The 24,772-nt window shown below is 40.5% G+C and overlaps 1 protein-coding gene across 1 annotated transcript in view; it reads left to right on the top strand.

The window, feature by feature from the left end:
- LOC149157902 (bifunctional protein FolD 2-like) overlaps positions 1 to 24,772 on the top strand; it is a 241,417-nt gene that overhangs the window by 196,588 nt on the left and 20,057 nt on the right. The gene's annotated exons all lie outside the window — the stretch shown is intronic.

Here is a 24,772-nt window from a genome sequence, read left to right as displayed (position 1 = left end):
AATGACCAAAATGATACCATCCTAAATATGTTCGAGACATTCAATCATTCTTACCTAGAGGGTGATATGCTTGAGATAGCTCTTCATCAAAGATGCATGTACTTGATCATTGATATTTCTGTCTCCTGGTTAGAAGACCAAATTCAATCTTCTCGGTTGATGTCTTTCCATTCTTCTGGGGTTCCTTTCTATATCATATGGGTCTCCTGTTTTCCCACCTCCCACCCCCGTAACTCCTCACATCATTATTCCCATTTATATTGTCGAGTCTATTGCAAAAATAATTATGGAAGCATGGATTCTTGGTTTGATCAATTGGCATGTTGGTTGCATTGGGTCTATGATTATACCTAGCACTTGACATTGTATCATATGCATGGTAGAGTAGGATGCATCACATGTTGATTTTGCATTAGAACTAACATCATATGATATTTCTCACGGTAGATTAGATGCATCTAAATTAAAATTTACATATTTTATCTATCTGTTGATTTTATGGCCTAACATATAGCATGTGCGATCATGAGACACTGCGAAAGCATGCTGCCCCGTGTTGTTCCATCTATTATATATGTGCAGGGGACAGGTCTATGGTAACCAAGAGATTGTTGGAGTTCTTGTGACCTCTCATTCGAGTAGCTTCACCCACTTCTTCAAAAGATCACGTCCCAATTGGAGCCATATGTTACCCACCATTTTGTGGGTGATATCCCTAGGAGATTTTCTTTCTTTTTTTTCTCCAAGATGGTCCTCGACCGGCAACAACAACCCCTTGCAGCCATTAGATAGCTTATTGTGCCATTTCTCCGCCACTTGAGCCAGCCATGTGGTCCCTCGCCCATCTGCCATGATTGTATGTTTGAAGGTGGGTCTCCCAAACCTAAAGTTATGCCTTGTCATTTGGTAATTAAGAATTATAGTTTGCTTATCATGGACACTTCTAGGCATGGATTAATGGGGGCATTAACAGAAAGAATGGGTTAGGTCTGTGCTTTTGTCCCCTTTTGGATATTAACCTTGGATTCTAGTCCCGTCTTTTATTGACCATTTAGCTTTAGGGATAGTATTTCACTGGAAACCCCTATTTGGTTGCGTGGTCCTGCGCCCTTATCTGCTTATATTACCCCCTTTCCACACATTATTACCCCATTCATCATTTCTCCCACCTGGGTCCACATTCCTCCACTGGGTCCACATAGGGTTAGCTCACCCCTTCCCCTTGCCCACACCTTGGGTCAGGCCCAGAATGATGCCCAAAGGTTGAGGCAGCTAAAAAGAAAGACAAAAGGATATTTGGCCACATTCAACAAGAAAAGGTACCATAACATGAAAAAGATGGCTGAGACAAACACATTTAGTGTGAAAATTCCTAGACTTGAAGGAACCCCTATTGCAACAAATCTGAATCTACTTCACCTACTTGATTTTTAATATACATTAAATAAGTTATTTTTCTAAATACTGAAGCAAATTACTTCTGCAACCTATACTAATTAAATATTTGATCTCATGAAATAGAAAACAGAGCAAAGAACAAGATACATAGGACACTTATTTTTGGACACAATAGTCCCCGGAAAAACCCAATGCGGGAAAATTGGTACAGCAGTTCCGAGGGTTTATTATTATGCAAGAGAAATATCTGAATACAACTCTATGATGCTCATCTAGCAATCCTTTATAGAGAAAATACTTGCGGAAAATCTGAGTGAGTTTTACCTCACTTCACCCGGCAGAATTCCAGCTGATCTGGCACAAGACTGGCTAACCCTGGTTATTTCTGCGTCAACCCTATGTCGCCTTCTTTGCCCTTTGCATTAGCTCTCTCGGCAGTTCCGACAGTTCCCGGCAGTTTCGGCAGTTCTAGATTCTGCGGGACAGGTAGCTTTTCTGCGTCAGCTCTCCAGGTTACTGCCTTTCCTCTGCGTCAGCTCTCCAGGCTACTGCCTTGCCTCTGCATCAGCTCTCTCTACCTCTCTGTTCTGTATTTTCCGAAAAGTCCTTCTCCCGGATTCTCTCTACCCCTCAGCTGCAAGATCTTCCCAATCGATTTTCCTCCTGAGAACTCACCTCAGAAAATCGATTTCCTCAATCTCTCTGTGTGTATTTCCAAATGAACCCCAGGCCTCCATTTTATACTTTTCCTGTTGAGTCTTCAACGGTCAAGATTAAGTCTCTAATCAACGACTAAGAGTAAAAAATGATTTGATCCGCCTTCTAGATCATTCTCACCCATATTTTAATTAATACCCATTAATATTTTAATTTTTTAAAGTTTAGACTTAGGAACTCCATTACAAATATTAATTATTTTAATAAAAGACAATCTGGGTGGAATTTCACCAAACGGTTTCGGGGTTCTTTAGAACTCATGTGCCTTAGCCTCTCCATCAATTTTCAAGGCTAGAGCACTTTCGATGCTACCAAAAACTAACACTCCTTCTTAGCGAGGAAAGTGATCTAGCAACAATGTCCACCTGCATGCTGCTCTGTTTTTGAAGCACCTCCTTTCTGCACTGCTGCTGCCACCAACACTGTGCTGTTGCTGCTATGTATTGCTGCCCATGACACTGCCACTGCCACTGTTGCATCTGTACTACAACTCCCTCTAAAACCCTACATCTGTATTACAACTCCCTCTAAAACGCTGCATCTGCTATGCTGCTAACACTGCCATTGCGAACATTGCATCCATACTGCAACTCAGTTGTTGAGAGAAACAACTGAAAAATATCCAAAATTAGTTCAACTTCACTGTGTTCGAAACTTCAACATAATACAATGAATGTTAGAATCTGACTGTTGCTAATTTTGACCCTCTGAATCTTTTGCACTGTTGCTGACTCCTGCACTGATGCCGACTCCTGCACTGTGCCAACTGCATTGCTGCCAACCTTGCTCCGTGCTGATCAGTCTTTGGTCCATAGCTACTGCATTTGTCCTGCAAACACTCCACTGCATTATCTGACACTAAGTCCATCTCGCTACTGCTGAATCTTGGGCTTTGGTAGCACGGAATTGATCCAAGAGGTGGACTCCTCAAGGATCCTATCCACATGTAGTCTTCCTGACTGCAACCCAATATCGCCCTATCTCCCTCCTGGAGATGCGTGGGCACTCACGGCATACTCTTCCTCGTCTATATTTACTGAAGCAACCTTAGGATCATGTTTCTCATCTTTGTGCTTTTTGCTCAAAGGACATTGGGATGCATAGTGGCCCATCTTGCCACAACTGAAACATTTCACCTTCAAAATGTCCTCCTTTCGCTCCGATTTCTGCTGTCCCTTCGATGCTAGAGCTGCGTTTCCTTCCTCCTCCTTTGTCTTTGTGCCACTCCCACTGTTGCCATTGAGGTTGACCTTCATTGGTCCCTCCTTAACTCCTCTTGTTGAAGAGCCGCCCACATCTCCTCCCATGAAGGTATTTTTTCTTTGCCAAATATGGTTTGGACGAAAGCCTGCCATTCATCCGAGACTCTATTAAGGGCTATCCTCACCATCGCGGTTGGCTGAGGAGTGGACCCCACTGTAGCAAGCTGGTCTCTAGTGTCTTGAAGATGCTAAAGATAGAGGTTCACCCCTTCTCCTTTCTGCATCAAAGTCCGCTGCAAATTCTGCTCTAAGTACATCTTTTGTTGTTTGGAAGAGCCTTCATACGAAGATGACAAGGCTTCCCACATCTCTTGGGCTGTATCCTTGCCTTGCAAGTGTGAGACCACATGATCTTGAACTGCATCGAGAATGAGCCTCTTTGCTTTCCCCTGCTTGGCCTTGTACTTCTTTTTTTGATCGTTGTCAACAGAAATAACTATAACACTTTTGACGTAGGCCTCGAGATCATATTCCTCCAGAACAACTAAGATTTTGGTCTTCCATATGACATAGTTGGAGGCACCTTCCAACCTATCCTAATCTCTGAGCCCATGCGATGCCATCTCACCCAATTATCGAATTGACTCCTCTAGTCACTGCTTAGCACTACTTCGTTGCTCAGCAAGTGAGAAATTCAAACTTTCTGGCGGAAAGTTCTCTGAGGAGAAAATTCCCCTTCTACGTGTCTTCGTTCTTTTCCAGCAGATTTCTGCCTCGGTAGAAACTGCGCCCTTCAAGCACTGCGCTGAGGCTTTGCGTCACTCCCTCTGCCTCTGCAAACTCACGAATTGGAAATCGTACCTCTCTGTCGTCTCGCTTAGAGAGAGATTTCCTCAGATTTGCTTTCCGACAAGGACTGCGCAATCCCTTCAAGGGGATTCGAATCGTTGCCAAGTGCAGCTTTTGGCGTCACTGCTTAGCACTTGATCTGCTCTTCCCGTTTCAAAATTAACGCTCTGATATTATGTGAAAATTGCTACACTCGAAGGAACCCATATTGCAGCAAATCTGAATCTACTTCACCTACTTGATTTTTAATATACATTAACCAAGTTATTCTTCTGAATACTGAAGCAAATTACTTCTGCAACCTACACTAATTAAATATTTGATCTCATGAAGCAGAAAACAGAGCAAAGAACAAGATATATAGGACACACTTATTTTTGGACACAATAGTCCCCAGAAAACCCCAATGCGGGAAAACCGGTGCAGCAGTTCCGAGGGTTTATTATTATGAGGGAGAAATATCTGAATACAACTCTAGGATGCTCATCTAACAACCCTTTACGGAGAAAACACTAGTGGAAAATCTGAGTGAGTTTTACCTCACTTCACCCGGCAGAATTTTCGCTGATCCGGGGCAAGACTGGCTAACCCCAACTATTTCTACGCTGACTCTGCTGCGCTAGCCCTGTGTCACGTTCTTTGCCCTCTGCGTAAGCTCTCCTGGCTGTTCCAGTAGTTCCTGATAGTTCCGGTGTTATATACCTAAGGGGGATAATATGGGGTACCAAGGGAGGTACCCAAGGTAATAATGTAATAATGAGATGGGCCATAGTAATAAATAAGGTGGTTAACCCATATCATGTAAGGGACCACAAGTAGTTAGTAATAATGTAATGGGCCCATGGTATTAGTTGATGGTATGAGGGAACCATGGTAGTGACCCATGGTATTGTATGTATGAGGCCTATATAGAGGCTAGAGACTCCATGTCAAAGAATTCTCAAGGATTATTGTATGAACAAGCATATGGCTTGTGGAGTGTTCTCCTTCCTTAAGGAGTGAATGTATGGTGTTGCCCTACCTTAAGGGTTTGATCAATAAAGAAGCATTTCTATCTTATTGTTTCTGGGTCTATTTGCATTGTCTTATATTTTTGGATCAAAACTATAACAAGTGGTATCAGAGCTATAACATCCGACAGTTCCAACAATTCTGGATTCTGTGTGACAAGTAGCTTTTTTGCGTCAACTCTCCCGGCTACTGTGTTGCCTCTGTGTCGGCTCTCTCTGCCTCTCTGTTCTGTATTTTTGCGGAAAGTCCTCCTCCCGGATTCTCTCTGCCCCTCAGCGGTAAGATCTCCCCAATCGATTTTCCTCCTGAGAACTTCTCACCTCAGAGAATTGATTTCCTCAATCTTTCTGTGTGTATTTCCAAATGAACCCCAAGCCTCCATTTTATACTTTTCCCGTTGAGTCTTCAACGACCGAGATTAAGTCTCTAATCAACGACTAAGATTAAAATATGGCTTGATCCGCCTTCTAGATCATTCTCACCCATATTTTAATTAATACCCATTAATATTTTAATTTCCCTAAGTTTAGACTTTGGAACTCCATTAAAAATATTGATTATTTTAATAAAATACAATCCGGGTGGAATTTCACCAAATGATTTTTGGGTTCTTTAGCACTCATGTGCCTTAGCCTCTCCACCAATTTTCAAGGCTAGAGCACTTCCGATGCTACCAAAAACTAACATTTAGCATGTGGGCAAAAGCCAATACACGAGCTCTACCCCATCATCATGGCCATCACCCTCGTTCCTAAAGGTTCTATGGGCCTCCTTCATCACATAGGAACCCATGTCTATCCCAACCCCTAGTGGGCAATGAACCGCCCTACCTTAAAAGGGGGTATTCACTGCTATATCTTATGCATCATGTTCTTACGCCTTGAGCCCCAAGCAGTTAATCAAAGAAAATCATAAAAGGCAAAAGGCATATAAAGAAGGGTGGAAAAATCAAGTTCAAGGCACCTCATGTACAACAACTGCTCCCTCCTTTACATTATAAACCCAAGTGTGGGCTTCCCTTTTATTAGCTACCCTTGCACCCCAGCATGTGGTCTAAGGCTGCCCCTTTTTATCCCCTACTTCATTCACCTATCTGTCACATGCCACCACCTTTTGAAGAATGTACCTTGAACATATTATCCCCTTTAGAAGTAGAACCGCCTAATGAGACTCTTGGTTAACCCCATTTGGAGTTAGGGGACATTGGCATGTCCTGAAGCCCATTATGGAAGGGTAGACCATTATGAAGTCCCCACTATTGATTTGGGGTAGCATTGGATGTGCTTTAGCCACAAAATTTGGTGGAGAGGTTGGGGCACATGACATCTCCAATACCCAAAAAGGATTTGGGCAGATTCTAAACAATTCAGGAGATACTAAAATAATTAATATTTTTAATGGAGTCCCTAAGTCTAAACTTAGGGAAAATAAAATATTAATGGGAATTAATATGAAACTGTGTTAGAATGATCCAAAAGACATGGATCAAGCCAGATCTAATCTTAGCCATTGATTAGGTACTTAATCTCAGCCGTTGATATGTCAACAGGAAAAGTATAAGAGGAGGTTTGAGGGTCACTTGTAGAGAACACCAGAGTGATCAATCATTCTATTCTCTAGAGCGGGGTTTGCAAAGAGAGATAGAATTAGTGATCGGGAGATGCAGTTGAGGGGCATTTGAGTACAGAGAGACAAAGAGGCAGAGATAGTGCCGGGAGAGCAGCGTAGTAGCCGAGGAGAGTGATGCAGAGCCAGCTAGGGCTCACGCAGGGCCACGCAGAGGTAGCCGGGAGCTATGCAGAGCCTTAGAGAGGCTAGAATTGCTGACCCAGAGGGCCAAAGGGCTGATGTAGGGCCTCCTAAGGCTAACGCAGACCCATCCGGGGTGACGTAGGGCCAGTGTGAGGTAGAGAGGGGCTGACGCTGGGGTTTCTGGGGCAGATTGGTGCTGAGTAGCTGCTGGAAGGATTATCCGGGGTTTCAACTTGGAGATTTGTCAAAAACTGAGAGATATTACTGCCAAGGAAATTGTCTGTTGGGTAGGCCAGTTTCGACACCCAGATTGTACTTTGATATTGCTTAATAAGAAAACCCTCAGATAGCTGCACCGGTTTTTCCACATTGGGTTTTTCCGGGGACATTAGTCCAAAAATAATGGTGTCATATGGCGTGTTTGTTTCGGTTTCTTTTAGTTGTTGATCTGTAATATGTTGAGCATGCATTAGTGTTTATTTTCAGTATTTACATTGTAAATAACTTGTTAAGTAAAATAACAAGTAGGTAGGAATAAATCAGATAAAGTGCATGGAGGGTTTCTAACTAAGTAAACTTAGAAACTTCAACACCCACCTGTGGTCCATGGTTTGTAAGCTCATTTACTCGATTTCTCTAATGACTTGTTGTACTAGAAGGCTAGGGGATGCTTTGGATATTATGCAGGATTGCAGATGGTCTCCATCTTGGGTTTGGTCTCCCTATATAGGGTCCTAATCTTCCATAGGGCTACATTGACACATGTAGGGTGTGTGTTGAGAGCCATGGGACTCCACAACAGTAGAAAACACTCCATGGATCCCCGAGGATGGTCAAAGATGCTCGAGATACTCCCATTGGACGAGGAAGATGCACTTGGTTCACCTTTGCCTAGCTGGCCCCACAGATGTACCATGCACTTGGCAGTTGACCCAGGACTTGTAGGCTGATGTGGCATCCCCTACACCATCATCAGAGCACTTGCAGACGATCTACAGGCATCATAGACTCATTTGGGGACCCATGAGGTTATTATTGTGCCCCCACACCCATTGGGAGCACCACAGGTTTATTATTTGGACAACAAAGGGCCAACCCCTTGCCCATCATTTTTGAGGGTCCTACTCTTCATTATGGCACCCATGGACCTCATCAGGCCTCTTAGAGGGCCTTACGACATGCATTTTTCATCATTTGACCTCTTGAGAGGCATATTTTTTCATTTGTGAGCTAGTTTGGTGGGCTTGTCACCAAAAGTTAGAATATTAGCACATTGTTTTATTTTATGAGCTTATGTAGGCCAAGGAGACTTATTCGAGCTCCTCTTTAGTGTATAAATACAGGTGAGATGAGTTCATTTTCTCATCATCACTTTGGATTGGATCTCTTTTCTCTCTTGGGAATTTCACACATTTTCTTGGAGCATGAATTGGAGCTTTACAATGTATGGAGTTGAAGGATGTACCTTGAACATATTATCCCCTTTAGAAGTAGAAACCGCCTAATAGGACTCTTGGTTAACCCCATTTGGACTCTGTCTCTTTGTGATCTTCATTGTATTTGGTAATTGCTTGATGTTCAGATTTAAAGAAGTAATAAAATACCAACTAACATTACAAGTAACTATCAAGATAAGGAAAATAAGTTAAAATCTACAAGTCTCCATATTTTTTTAACAAACCAATCTTTAGATCTTCCTATTCCTCTTCCTTTGTCACTGGTAGGGTCTCATGTGACTTCCTGGATTCAAGATCCTCCTTGCACTTCACATATTGGGTCACCACAGTGGTTTTCTCTACTGGAATGAAAATCCTATATAACTCCAAAGGTTTGCTGTATCCTACAAACACACCCTTTATGTAGGAGAGCTCCATTTTGGTCCTTTTCTCTTTTGGTACATGTACATACATTGGAAAACCAAAGACACGTATGTGGCTCACATCTGGATTCATACTAGTGAATACTTCTTTTGGTGTCTTGTCCTCCAAAATCCTGTGAGTACTCCTAATCTAGATGTAGACAATCGTATTGCATGCCTTTTCCTAAAGGAACATGGTAAAATCTTGATCATGGATCATGGCCTTAGCAACCTCTATGATTGACATGTTCTTTCTCTTCACAACCCCATTCTGCTGTGGGTTGTAAGATATTGTCAACTCCCTCTTAATTCCTGCCTCCCTGTGGAAATCCTTGAAGTCATTAGAGCTATACTCAACCCTGTTGTCAGAACTTAGAACCTTGATCTTCTTCCCTGTTTGGTTCTCCATAAGTCTTAAACTCCTGAAACTGGCTGAAGATCTCATCCTTGGTTTTCATGTATTAGACCAATGTCTTCCTAAAAAGTCATCAATAAAAGACACATAATGCATGCCTCCCTGTATTGATGCTATTGACATCGGCCCACATACATTTGAATTTATCAAATCCAAAATCTCCTTGTATTTGGACTCGCTGTTTGGGAAAACATCCTTGGCATGCTTGCTAAGCGTGCATCCTTAGACTCCCCTGCTACTCAATATTGAAACCTAGAAGATTAGTGACAATCTTCCTTAGAATCAACAATGCTCTGTAATGCAGGTGCCCCATCCTCTCGTGCCACAACTCACGCAAATTGTCACTGTTATGAACCAAGATTCAAATAGGATTACCCCGTGACCTGTACAAATTTCCCTCTCTAACCCCAATAACTCGAGCTTTGTAAGGGTTAGATCTTTCTGCTTTGATGAGTTCTTTCCCTTTCTGGAACACCATGGCAAAACCCTTGTTTTCCATGACAGACTAAAAGCAAGTTCTTCTTGAGCCTTGGAGCATACAACACGTCCTTCACATTATTGATTTGGGATAGCATCGGATGTGCTCTAGCCACGAAATTTGGTGGAGAGGTTGGGGCACATGAGATCTCCAATACCCAAAAAGGGTTTGGGCAGATTCTAAACAGATCAGGAGATATTAAAATAATTAATATTTTTAATGGAGTCCCTAAGTCTAAACTTTAGGGAAAATAAAATATTAATGTGTATTAATATGAATCTGTGTTAGAATTGTCCAAAAGACATGGATCAAGCCAGATCTAATCTTAGCCGTTGATTAAGGACTTAATCTCGGTCGTTGAGATGTCAATAGGAAAAGTATAAGAGGAGGCTTGAGGGTCACTTGGAGAATACACTAGATGATCAGTCATTCTATTCTCTAGAGCGGGGTTTGCTAAGAAAGATAGAATCAACGATCGGGAGAGCAGTTGAGGGGCATTGAGTATAAAGAAACAGAGAAGGTAGAGATTGTGCCAGGAGAGTAGTGCAACAGCCAAGGAGGGTGACGCAGAGCTAGCAAGGTCTCACGCAGAGGCAACCAAGTGCTGCGCAAAGCACTAGAGGGGCTAGCGCAGCTGACACAGAGGCTCCCAGAGCTGATGCAGGGCCTCCTGGAGCTGACGCAGAGGCTCCCAGCGCTGACACAGGGCCTCCTGGGGCCGACGCAGGCCTAGAAAGGCTGACGTAGGGCCAGCGTGAGACAAAGAGGGGCTGACACAGTCCAGTTTGGGTAGACGCTGGGGTTGCAGAGCAGTTTTGTGTTGAGGAGAAGCCGGAAGGGTTTTCTGGAGTTTTAGCCAGGAGATTTCTCTCAAACTGTGAGGTATAGCTGCTAAGGAAATTCTCTATTGGGTAGGCCAGTTTCGGCACCTAGATTGTACTCTGATATTACTTAATAAGAAAACCCTCAAATAGTTACACCGGTTTTCCCACATTGGGTTTTTCCGGGGACATTGGTCCAAAAATAATGGTGTCATGTGGTGTGTTTGTTTTTGTTTCTTTTAGTTGCTGATCTGTAATATGTTGAACATGCACTGGTTTTTATTTTCAGTATTTACTTTGTAAATAACTTGTTAAAGAAAAATAACAAGTAGGTAGGAATAAATCAGAAAAAGTGCATGAAGGGTTTATAAACTAAGTAAACTTAGAAACTTCAACACACATCCTATGAGCTACCTAATTCGAGTTGAAATGAAATTGTCCCAATTCCTTGTATTGCATATTTGACATCATTGCCAAGCTCCACATGTACTCTTGAGTCCTGCTCCATCAGACTATAAACAATTTCTGTGCTGATGCCATATGGTGAGGTGCACCACTGTCCATATACCATGCACTCCTAGAAATTGTGTTGGTAGAAAGATAAGAAACAAATGAGAAATCATTCTTAGTATTCACAACAAACTCACTTATCTGAGTTTTTGCTGAGGCTGCTATCTCCTTCTGTTACAACTTCCCTCCACCCTTCTTCCTTTCTAGACACTGTGATGCATATGACCATGCTTGTGACATAAGAAACACTTGATTTTACTCAAGTAATTCTTTTAACTCGGTTGTGAGGTTGATTCCTCACTCTCTCATTTATTAAAATCCTTTCCTTTGCCCTTCCTTGTCTATCTGACAAGGGCCAGGTTCTTGTCACCTTGCCTACTGGCTTTAGACTCCTCATGAGTCTCTTTCTGGACACAATAATCAATTGCCCCAATTCCTCTCAAAAGTGGGAAGGTTATCTCATGCACAGATACCCTTGACAAATGGTTCCCAAGGCTTTGAGAATCCTTTCAATGCCATATTTATAATTCTGCATTAGTCACCTTCTCCCCAACCACTGCAAGCTGATTGCTAATCTAAGTGATCTTCATGGGGTAATTGATAACTGAATTTGATCTAGACATCTGCGTAGATCTAAGCTTATTTCTTAATACCATCCTTTTGTTTATGTTCTCGCTCTAGAAGACACTTACCATGGTGTCAAACATCTCCTTGGCCATCTTCTTCGTGGATAAGTGAGGAATTGGTCCATTGGATGATCCTTCACTGTATCCAAGATTACTTGCATGGATCTGATCTCCTTCTTCTCATGAGCTGCCAATTGCTGTGTATCTGTTGATGAAGGAACTACTTTTCTAAGAATCTCCCAAAGATCGTTTTCCTTCAAAAGCAAAGCAACTCTTGCTTTCCAGGGAGGCAAGTTTGAAGCTCTATCCAATCTGTCTTCAAACCTGAGATTAGCTGTTGTCATCTTCTTGGTCTAGCCAAAACTGCCCGGCAAATGTGCTTATTCCATCGAGCACTTTGTAAAATATAATTGTTGGTTCTCAAATCTACTAGATTTCACTGTTGTATACCTAGATCTGCACTAGATCTTTCTACTGGTAACTCATATCTGCAAGATCCGGCTACTGCGAAGCCAGATTTGCATCAGATTTGTCTGCTGGTCAATGATATCTGCAAGATTTGCTTGCAGTATACATGGTTCTACCCTAGATTTGTCTATTGGTCACTCATACTTGCAAGATTTTGCTTGCTGTATACCTAGATTTGCTCTAGATTTTGAATGTTGGAAAATTAGATCTACAAATGTAACTTCAAATCTGTTGCTGTAAGCTTTAGGTCCACTGATGTAACCTACAGATCTGTTATTGTAGCCTTCAAATCTGCGGCTGTAACTACTTCAAAATTGATTTCTCTCAGAGATCAAACTCTGATACCATGTTAAAGTCTTTATTTTAGCAACCTATGTAAATTCATTCCTTACTGTAAAATTAATTTAAATTGAATTATTTAGCTCATAGAATAAAATACATTTGTTGGAGATTTAACAGGAAATAAAAAATCAGTGGAAGCTATAGGAAACGAATCTCCAAAATACACAGAATTTTCTACTCTTCAAATATGAGCTTTTCTTTAAAATTATTCCAAGCATACAAGGGCTCCCAAACTAGGAAAATAGCCCATTGAAAAAACAAGAAAAAATTACAGCAAAACCTAGCTGTTTTGGTACACTGTACAACTTGTACATTCCTGCAAAAACTCTGTAAAAACTCTCCCATTGCTGCTGAAATTTGTTCTAGAAATATAGGTAGAGGGCTTGGCAATGCCTAAAATGACCAAGATATTCTAGACTAGGGTTCAAGCTCTCTAACATTAGACCTATGACAAGGCTGCTATAAGTTAGGGCTTGATTGATGTTCTTTATTAGGGCATGCAATGGCATATAACAGCCTTAGAAAAATCCTTAAAATGATCTTCAACAAGAAGGGAAACGAGGATTTCCAATAGATACTATGACTTAAATGCAAACAAGAGGGTTTTAGGGCTATTAGATATGTGTAACATCAGTAAATAGGGATGACATCAGCCCTAAGGCTTGCATGACAATTTGTGATGTTGAAAAGTAGCGAAGGAGTGGCTTGCTTGATTTGTGCCTTAATTCAAGGAATTGAATTTGAGTTCTCCTTGTGTACAAGTTCCAGTAATGAGGACAAGTTTAAGAAGCTGTTTGACTATTGTGAGTTTGTGGAAGACTGAGTTATTTATCTTCTAGGGTGAGTTGGTTTGGGAACTGGAAGAATTGTTGGAGTCAGGTTCCTAATTTTTAGGAGGGACTAATTAACAAGATGTGTTAACTATTGTTAACTAGGAAACCACCAGTTCGACTTTTCCAAACATAGAACTTGCTAACAATAGCCTATTCAAAGTGCTTATAAGGAGATCGAAGGCACAATTTGTAATCATGATTGAGCATGGGTTTGTGTGAGCTTATGTGGGAAAGAAGCCAAGGTTTTCTTGTGCGAATTATTGGAGGAGATTTCCTCTGGGAAGTGCGCACAAAAGTAGGGAGACATTCCTAATTTTAGAAGATCAAATGTGCTAGGAAATAGGGGCCTATTTCCTAAGGAAATTGTGCAAGGATTTCAGGCTTGAGTGTGAGCTAGTTTGAGGGAAGTAGATCAATATTCTTGCAGATTGTTTCATGCCTGGTCTAAGGCTAAGAGATCAGTCTGTATTCTCTATTAAATCAAGTGTATTTGTAAGAGATCTATTGCTCATTCCTATTCAATAAAACTCTCAAGCAAACGAGGGTTTTCCTAGTTGGGTTCCCTAGAAAAATTGTGTTGTTCTATTGTGTGAATTGTGTTTTATTTTTGTTCCTTTTCTGCTACAAAATTTTGTAGAGAAATTTTGTGTTTGTATGAAAAGAAATTATATTTCTGATTGTTCATATTAGCAGATCAGAATTTCGTGGATTTTCTACATGGTATCAAAGCAGTGAACAGGGATTGACCAACACAAAGTCTTCAAGTTTAAAAGATGACAACTCGCGTAGGATTAGGGTTGAGAGAGCAAGATGGACTGGATGACGCCTCAAATTTTGGGGTTTGGAAGGTCCGGATATTGTTCTTGTTAGACGAGTTTGGGCTGAAGGAATTCATTGAGCAGGGTGTTACAGAACCTTTAGATCCAGATGAGTTAAGGCTTTTCCAAAGGCAGATGGCCAAGGCCAAGAGGATGATCCTAGATGGACTCCGGGATCATGCAGTCCCTCATGTTGCAGGTAAAAATATAGCTAAGGAAATGTGGGATGCCTTAATCAAGCTCTATCAAGATCCTCCCGAGAATTAGAAGATGATTCTCAAGGAGAAACTGAGAACAATCAAGATGATGAAGGTTGAGAATGTAACTTCCTATCTCACCAGAATATAGGAAGTCTGTGATGAGCTAGCAGTTGTGGGAGAGAAGCTGATGGATGGAGAGCTAGTACGAGTTGCTATAAAGAGGTTTACCAAGGAGTGGGCTACTTTTGTTCAAGAGATTACTAGACGAGATAAGTTGTCTGATTGGGAACGCCTATGGAGTGACTTCACCCAGGAGGAGCTAAGGCTCAGTCTAGTTGAGGCTTCTAGCAGTAGTTGTGAAAATTTCTAACACGAAATTCTACTGCAGTAACTAATTTATTTCTCCTACTTATTTTCCACAATAAGTTATTTACAAAACCCTTCAGTAAACATCGAAGTAAATTCTACTGTAGTTGTCACATAGTAGCATAGAGAAAAGAACAGTGAAATACAAGCACAAGAATCAATCACATCAACACAGTTATTTTTGGACAATAGTCCCTAGAAAAACCCAATGCGGGAAAATTGGTGTAGTAGATGAGGGTTTATTTATTATTCTTCATCAACAATCTCTTTACAAGGAATGATTTGCAGAACATAGAGAAACATCTGAGAAAACACCTGAGATAACTTTCCTTCACCCTTCGGAGAAATTCTAACACCCAAGAGACTCTCCAACCTTCACTGTGTCACCTCCGTGTCATCTCTGTGCGAGGACTGTGTCCCTTACTGTGCTGCCTCTCTGAGATATCCCTTTGCATTGTCCCTCTGATGCACTGTGTCCCCTCCTCCTCAGTCTTCGACTGATGCTGATACCCTCCTCCTTCACCCTGCAACTCTCCCTCTGAAATCAAACTCTTACTCCTTGAGAATCAATTTCCCTCGGGTTACTAAGTATTTGCCTGGTGTGTCTCCAAATGGCTCTGAAGTCTTCCTTTATACTTTTCCTGTTGAGATATCAACCACTGTGTTCTAATCTCTAATCAACGGCTAAGATTAAATTAGACTTGATCCTCGTCTCTTAGAAGCTTCTCACCCATATTTTCATTAATACCCATTAATATTTTAATTTTCCTAAGTTTAGACTTAGGAACCCCATTAAAAATATTAATTATTTTAATAAAATACAATCCGGGTGGAATTTCACCAAATGATTTCTGGGTCTTGGAGATCTCATGTGTTCTAGCCCCTCCACAAAATTTTGGAGCTAGAGCACATCCGATGCTACCCAAAAATCAACACTCCCTCTTAGCGAGGAATGTGCTCTAGCAATACTTCCCAGTAGAAGTATCACACTGATCCACGACATCGGTCCTCTACGCTGCTGATGCTCGGCCTGCTGCCCCTCATCCACTGCGCTGCAACCTGTACTGCTGCCCATGACACTGCCACTGTCACTGCTACATCTATACTGCAACTCCCTCTCAATATGCTGCATCATGCTGCCCATAGCATTGCCACTGCTAATTGCTGCACTGCAACTCCCTGCACTATCCGTTTCTGCTACTGAAACAGATTCTCAATCATCCCCATCTTCTCCCTAAAATAAACAAACTTTGTTCTTCCTAGAGCCTTGGTGAGAATGTCTACCACCTGTTCTCCTGTCGGAGTGTACCGTAACTGTACTGCCCCTCACTGGACACAGTCTCTGATAAAGTGACACCTGATGTCAATGTGCTTCGACCGATTATGAAAAACTAGATTCTCAGAGAGCTTGATGCAACTTTAATTATCACACAAAATATTGGTCGTTTCCATCCTTCTCTTGAATAGATTCACAAGCAACTTCCTAAGCCATATGGCTTCACACGATTCTGTGCTAGCTGACATATATTCAATTTCAGTTGAGCGTAGAGCTACAGATTTCTGTTTCCTGCTACACCAAGAGGTCATTCCTGATCCAATGTTGAAACAATACCCAGTGGTACTTTTCCGATCTACTGAATTGCTAGCCCAATCTGCGTCAGTGAATCCATTCAACCTAATATCATTGCCTCGGGTGTACATTAATCCATGCTCGACCGTTCCTTGTATATATCTGAGAACATGCTTGGCTGTTGTCGAGTGCGCCCTCTTCGGTTCCACCATGAATTGACTGAGGGTGTTGACAGCATAACAAATGTTTGGCCTGGTATTGACCAGATACATCAAGGACCCTATGAGCTGCCTGTACAAGGTGGGATCTACTTCTTTATCTTCAGACGCATCAATCTTCTTCCAATTGGTAATCATTGGAGTAGCCATGGGTCTACAGTCTTGCATGTTGAACCTTTTTAAAAATTTTGTAGCGTACCTCCCTTGTCCAAGGAAAATTCCACCCTTCTGTTGCCAAAATTCCAACCCCAAAAAATAATGCATCCGTCCCAAATCCTTCATGTCAAATTTTGTAGCTAGGTTTTCCTTGCAATCTTTGATGAGCCTAGATGAACCTGTCAGGAAAAGGTCATCCACATATAACACCAGAATTAGAGGCTCATTCTCTACAATCAGATAGTAGAGGTTGGGATCTGCATCACCCTTGACAAGTCCCATCTTCCCCAAGTAACCATCAATTAGACAGCACCATGCTCTAGTTATGTTCTTCCTCTCTGCTACTCCATTCTGCTCCGGATTATATGGCATTGTCCATTCTTTTCTGATGCCTTCCCTTGCACAGAAATCAGTGAAGCCCTTATCAATGTATTCTCCACCATTGCCTGAGCGCGACACGTTTATCCTCTTCCCTGTCAAATTCTCAACCACAGCTTTAAACTCTTTGAATCGATCAAAAACCTCATCCTTGGTTTTTAGAAAGTAGATCCAAGTCTTCCCAGAATGGCCATAAATCAAGGTGTCGAATTCTTCGACACCACTAAGAGCTTTTGTGGACATGGGTCCGCAGATATCTGAGTGTATCAATCCCAAAACACTCAATGCCCTATTGTTACTTTTGGAATAAGCCGCTTTGGCGTACTTCCCCAGTACGCAACCTTTGCATACATCGTCTCGTTTGGTACTTAATTTTGGAACTACCATGACGGTTCTTCTGAGAATTCTTAGAGCCCCATGGTGTAAGTGCCCCATCATTTTGTGCCATAGTTCATTCAAATCCTTTTCACCACTACTGCCTATCAATGCCATTGGAGATTCTAATTGTAACTTATATAGTCTGTTACTTTTGACTCCAATTTGGGCCTTCTTCTTCCAACTTAGATGTTTGACATATACTTTCTTCCCAATGAAGTAAACATCATAGCCCTTGTTTTGTAACTAAGATACAGAGAGTAAGTTCATCCCCAATCCAAGCACATGCAACACATTGGTAGCTCGAAGCCGATACCCTGCTTCTGTTTGAAAAACTACAGTACCTCTTCCTACGGAGGTGTACATTTTGACTTATTTCCCATGGTGAATTGGAAATTCCTCTGTTCTTCTTGATAGCTCGAGAAACATTCTCATATTCTCGTCATGTGCGCAGAAGCTCCACTATCAATATACCAAACCTTAGAGGAAGTAGAACTTGCCAAGCAAGTGACTTCTTCTTCCAGTCTGGAAGCTAACACAGAATTGTCGTGATCCATTATATTCTTCGTGCTTTCCTCTTTCTTGGGAGAATTGCGTGAGTCCTTTTGAGTTGCTGCTCTAGCATCATGCTCACGACTCATTGCAAATTCTCTAATCCTGTTGCCCGATCTCTGCTTTGATACCATGTGAAAATTTCTAATGCGAAATTCTACTGCAGTTGCTGATTTATTTCTCCTACTTATTTTCTACAATAAGTTATTTACAAAACCTTTCAATAAACATCAAATTAAATTCTACTGCAGTTGTCACATAACAGCATAGAGAAAAGAACAGTGAAATACAAGCACAATAAATCAATCACATCAACACAGTTATTTTTGGACAATAGTCCGCGGAAAAACCCAATGCGGGAAAACCGGTGCAACAGATGAGGGTTTATTTATTATTCTTCAGCAACAATCTCTTTATAAGGAATGATTTGCAGAACATAGAGAAACCTTTGAGAAAACACCCGAGATAACTCTCCTCCACCCTTTGGAGAAATTCTTACACCAAAGAGACCCTCCAGCATTCAATGCATCACCTCTACGTCATCTCCGCGTGAGCACTGCATGAGGACTGCGTCCCTTGCTACGTTGCCTCTCTGAGTTGTCCCTCTGCATTGCCCCTTTGATGCACTGTGTCCCCTCTCCTCAATCTCCGACTAGTGCTAATACCCTTCTCTTCCTTCACCCTACGAATCTCCCTCTGAAATTGAACTCTTACTCCTTGAGAATCGATTTCCCTTGGGTTACTGATTATTTGCCTGGTGTGTCTACAAATGACTCTCAAGTATTCCTTTATACTTTTCCTGTTGAGATATCAACGGCCGTGATCTAATCTCTAATCAACGACTAAGATTAAATTAGACTTGATCCTCGTCTCTTAGAAGCTTCTCACCCATATTTTCTTTAATACCCATTAATATTTTAATTTTCCCAAGTTTAGACTTAGGAACCCCATTAAAAATATTAATTATTTTAATAAAATACAACAAGGTGGAATTTCACCAAATGATTTATGGGTCTTGGAGATCTCATGTGTTCTAGGCCCTCCACAAAATTTCGAAGCTAGAGCACATCCGATGCTAACCAAACATCAATAGTAGTGGCAAGGGTTCCAAGGCTGAGAAGGAAGAGGAGAATCTTGCTCTTGTAGGTAAAGGCAAAGGGAAGAGCAAGAGCAACCAAAGGAGTGACAAGAAGAAAAAGGATCTAAGTAAGATCAAGTGTTTCCACTGTCATGAATTTTGGCACTTAGCTTCTAAGTGTCCTAATCGAAAGAAGAAGGGGTCAAACAAGGAGCATGTAATTACATTAGCCGAGGTAGATGGGTTTTCCTCTCAATTTGAGAAGGATTACTCATTGATAGGTTGCATGGCAAGCTCAATAGGGAGCACCACGTGGTATATTGATTCAGGTGCCTCTTTCCATATGATTGGAAACAAGAGTTCTTCAACCAACTAAAGGAGAAGGATTTGCAGGTGCATATTGAGCTTGGAGATAATGACAAGTATGCGACCAAGGGGGTTGGTACTATCAATTTTGAGAGGGTGTCTGGGAACACTCTCCATCTCAAAGATGTTCTCTATGTTCGAGGGATGAAGAAGAACCTAGTTTTAGTAGCTATCCTTGAGGATAAAAGATATGTTATCTTCTTCACCAGAGGTGAGGCTTACCCAGTGTTGGGGGGAGCGCACCCCCCCGATCCCTCTCCCAATCCGCGCTTCGGGCAGGAGCGACTCGGGAGCAGGTTGGGAGCGCGCTCCCTAAATTTTTTTTCGCTTCCTGCCTTTTCGGGAGCGTTTTGCCTTTTTTGCAATTTTTTTTTTGTAGTAATGTTCGAAATGCAATTTTTTTGAAAGAAACAAATAATTTTTGAGTGGGGCAGCTTAGTGATCAAGTCTAGGCCCTAGTATTGATATGCTATTCATGGTAATGTTAAATTCTTAAAGTAAAAGTGACATTCTCCTTAATCTTCATTTTCATCCTTTTACTTAACTTTTTAACATTACCATGAAATGACTCAAGATATTTGAGAGTGGTTCCGGTCTCATTGGATTTCATATGGAGAAAGTAGAATTTCATATTTCATTCAAATCCAGCAGACTTATCAATTTTTCAGGATTTCAAGATTGAGGGATTGCAATGTTTCCATTGAATTTTGTCATGTATTAGGGTATGGAACTCGTATTTAATCAAGAGCACCAATCCCTCTATGTAACTTGATGTTAGTGACATTGGTTGTCGAACTCCTCTATCATGACCCTCCTAAAAATGTACGCATCACTCAAACAAAATCTTGGCTTGACATGCTATGCTTTTTCTATCTTATGTTAATGCTTAGAGGGTGATATTAATGACAAAGATCCTTCTTTTCCAACAAGACTAAAAAATTAGACATTTTTCGTGGTGGCAAGAGGCCCAAGCATAAGAAATAGATAATAGATTTACTTCTCTTTTCTAGTTTCTAGTAGCTTTTATAACTATTGACTCTTTCATATTTATTATGATATTTTTTTAAACAATATATGACAATTTAAGTTTGAAGTTGGCAATTATAACTCATCAATAATGAATTATGAATATGATGCTTCATGAAACTTGAAAGTTGTTTCATTTCATTTCATTTTATAACATTTCATTTCATGTTAGATATTATTTGTTGTAATGGTTACACTTAGCTTACAAGTACAACTTTGGTGATCAATGATGATAAACGTTATATATTGAATTTTGAAAGCTTGAAACTTTAAGATTGATGAATCATGAGACTCAATATGTTGTATATTACTATGTTAATAACTTGTGGACGTGGTTGATGAAGATTATAACTTCTAGATGATTGTTGTTATATGGTTCAATCTATGTTTTTCTTATGTTTTTTATATCTAATTCATTATTCTACATCTTTTTGTTGACATATATGTATCAAAATATAAAAAATATATATATATATATATATAAACACTCCGGGATTCGCTCCCAAACTGTGAGCTTCTGAATATGTTGCTTCCGCTCCCCACTTTCGCTCCCGCTCCCAAGTAACACTGCTCTGGTGATTCAGTGAGAGTGGGCGAGCACCCATGTCTTCCCTCGGTGAATCCATTCAGGGTTCACAGGTTGCAATTATTTGATTATCAGTTTGTTTTGGGAGGCCCATTGTGCCATTATTGTAGATCTATTTCTGCCCAGTTTATCTTAGCTATTTTCGATATTATGTTGTTCCAGCATGTAAAACCCTAGTTTATATATATTATAAAAAAATTGAGATTGTTTCTGCTTATCGTGTTATGGAATTGCATGCATTTCATCTGTTATATTTTACATGGCAATCTTCTGTTTATGAGTAGAAATTTCTTGTGAAGGGTTTGTTCCAAATTTTCCTCAAGTGGGACATTACAATGGTATCAGAGCCTTGGTCTTGGCTCAGCCTACGAGTTTTGTTTGTTTCCAGTTGCAACCACTATTGTTGTAGGGTTTCTGGAGAAGTTGAAAACTTAGTTCATGCAGCAAAATAAAAGCTTTTTCAAAGAGCTTGACAAATTTTCCCACTAACTATTCGATAATTTCTGACAAATTCTTGGATGCATTCAACAAAATCACCCAATATTACCAGTGAGTAGAACATCTGATTTCCGTTGCCATCACATTAATATTTTTGAAGCAAATTATTCGTAAAGGGGTCGTGGCATATTGTTACCAAGTGTGGCCGTGATAAAATTCTTGGAAGGAATGTGCATTCAAAATTCGTCAACAACATTGACGACAAATTAAGGTGAAAAACGGCATGGCATTAGTGTGGAGGTTTGTTTTTTTATGAAGCTCATTATTTAAATTTTTTATTTGTCTAGAGCTGTAAGACAAAGGCATTGTTTTTGGAAATGCGTTGGGTAGAAACGCCATATGGGGGGACCAAAGATTAAAAGGCTGCCAAATTAAAATTACATAAGCAGATTGTATAATCTCAAGAGGGCCCACAACAAATCTTATGGGGGTCGAATCATCTCTCAAGTTCCATGGTCGAATTTGTGTGCCATCAAGCATATTCGTGTTGCCAGATATTCGAAAGGCAAAATTTCGTCGGTGAAACTGTTGGGTCCCTATAATACTAGTGATTACCCCATTACTATTGTAGTTGTACCCCTTATTAATATTGTTGTGCCCCTATTATCCCCATATTGTTATTACTATGCCCCATAGAATCCCTCTATTGTTTTTTTGTGGCTTTATATTATTATTGTTAGGTCGGCTGGGTTATATTGTGACTCCTTACACTCCTATATATAGAAAGGAGCTTTTGTCATTTGAATCATCCAAGAATTGTTCATTTATGTAATGTAAAGTAGGTTGCCCCCTCGAAGAGGCTGAATTCTAAGGCGTTGATCTATCTTTTCTATTTTTTTCTTGAGCTGGTTTCATAACATTTGGTATCAAAGCTTTGGATTCTAGGGTTTTGCTGCTCCAAACAGGTCATCGTGGAATTTTCGCTATAACTTTTTTCCTGCGACGTTTCAGAAGTTGCAAAAAAAACCCATTTGAGAAGAAATCGCACTGAACCTCGGGTCTGAATTTCAGAGCTGTTCGCGCTATATTTGCGGAGATATGATCTGAGTAAGTTGGTCTTTTTGCAAACTCCTGAATTACATTCTAAACAGGTGACCTGGGGAAAAGCGTCATAACTTTCTCTCTGGGGATCAGATTGAAATTTCATAAGAAGGTACAGAAAGAGGACGGATTGTAGTTTCTTGTATGCATTTTTCAGATCCAAAGGTCGAAACAGTGACTCGTGGCACGTCGTACAAGTTTTCTCTACTGAACTAGTCTATAATCAAGTCACTGTGGGAGATTTCGCATAACTCTTTCTTGGAGAATCCAATTTGGGTCAGACTTGTGGCATTGGAAAGAGGACACAGAGGGCTACTGCAGGTCACAAATTCAGATCTAGATGATTGGAAAGTACAGAGATACATCAGAGGCAATATCGAGCTCCTACAAAGTGAAAAAAGGTGTGTAGATTTTCTTAAATTTTTGCTTAAGCTTGGTTTGAAAATTTAATTTGAAGGAATTCAAAGGGCATAGTAGAGCATTATTATCGGTAACTGATGCCCCGAAGAAAGAAAATGAAAACACCTAGTAAGGAACCTGAAGGCTCTAGCATGACTCATGAAGAAGAGGAAGAAATGCAACATGATATATCAAAATTACAAGACCAAGTGCAACAACTGTGCCTTGCACAAAAAGGAACAGAATCTAAGATGGATGGTTTAAAGAAAGGCGTAGAAGCTAAGATGGATTGTTTAAAGAAAGGTGTAGAAGTTAAGATGAATGACGTGGAAGCTAAGATGAATGATTTGAAGATAGATTTGAAGACAGACATGGAAGAATTGAAGATAAATACGAATAAGTTGCTACAAGAAAGGGTCACTAATGGTGAAAGGGTAGTAAAGGAAACTCATGATGAGAACAAAAGAAATGTTAATCATGATTCCATGGACTCTAATGTTGGATCAAAGACCCACCATATTCCAAAAATCGATATGAGGAAGTTTGATGGCAAGGATCCCGCAACATGGATATTACAGATGGAGCAATTTTTCGATCTCAATAATGTGCAAAACACACAAAAGGTACGTATTGCAACTTTATATTTGGAACCAAATCAATTTGTATGGTATCAATGGCTTTGCTCTCGTAAACAATTTATCACTTGGGCAATTTTTATGGAAGAATTGATAGCACATTATGAGGATACCAAAAGCAACACTTTTTTTAGCCAATTGATAAGTCTCAAACAAAAGGGTTCAATAATGGAGCACATTGAGGAGTTCCAAAAATTGAAAATAAGGGTAAAAGATATTCCAGAGGAGCATAGGATTGATGTGTTCATAGGGTCTTTAAAGGATAATATCCAACATGATGTTCGCCTTTGGGAACTTGATTCATTAGAGAAGGCATTCAAGTTAGCAAGAAAAATAGAAAGCAAAATTATGGCAACCAGGAAGCATACCACTCACAACTATAAAGACGGAAGTGTTGTTGCCGCTAGTCTTCCACAACCTATAAGGTTGACACCACAACAATTGGAAGGAAAAAGAGCAAAAGGGCTTTGTTACAGTTGTGATAGCAAATACACTAAAGGTCATAAGTGTGCTGAGAAGAAATTATTATACATAGATTGTGAAGAGGAAGAAGAAAAGGAGCAAGAAAGATCAAAAGAAGAGGATATACTCCAGGAACAAAGCCTAGATAAAGAAGAAATGAATCCGACCATATCTTGTAATGCATTGGCGGGAATTACCACTCCTCAAACCATCAAGATAGAAGGACAAATCAAGAAGAAAAAGGTAATAGTGTTGATTGATTCAGGAAGTACCCACAATTTTATTCGTTGTAAGGTAGCAAGAGAATTGAATTGCTTCTTATATCTAGCACCAGGGTGTCAAGTGATGGTTGCAAATGGAGGAACAATAAATTGCTCGGGAAAGTGCCATAATATCAAGCTATCCATGGGAAAATATGTATTGACTAGCCCAATGCTTTCCATTCCAATGGGAGGTGCTGATGTTGTACTAGGAGTCCAATGGCTACAATCCTTGGGTACAATAGCTTTTAATTTTCAAGAACTTTTCATGAAATTTCCTGTGGAAGGAAAGGAAGTTGAATTAAGGGGTATTGCAGGGAAACCGGGAAAGATAATCAGCACTAACGGTATGACAAAGCTTCTAAAAAAGGAACAAAGAGGTGTAATTGCACAATTATGTTCGCTAGATGTGTCCACAGTGGAATCATCTATTTTTCCAGATCTCCAAAAAGTCTTGGACAATCATTCCAAGGTATTTGAGACTCCCAAAGGTCTCCCACTTATTCGT

Source organism: Pinus tabuliformis, chromosome 5_2, assembly GCF_031772625.1.
Source record: "Pinus tabuliformis cultivar Carrire ecotype Pingquan chromosome 5_2, CPIR1, whole genome shotgun sequence".
NCBI classification, from domain to species: Eukaryota; Viridiplantae; Streptophyta; class Pinopsida; order Pinales; family Pinaceae; genus Pinus; species Pinus tabuliformis.
The sequence above is the reverse complement of the archived record's forward strand: the minus strand, read 5'-3'. Positions and strand labels throughout refer to the sequence as shown.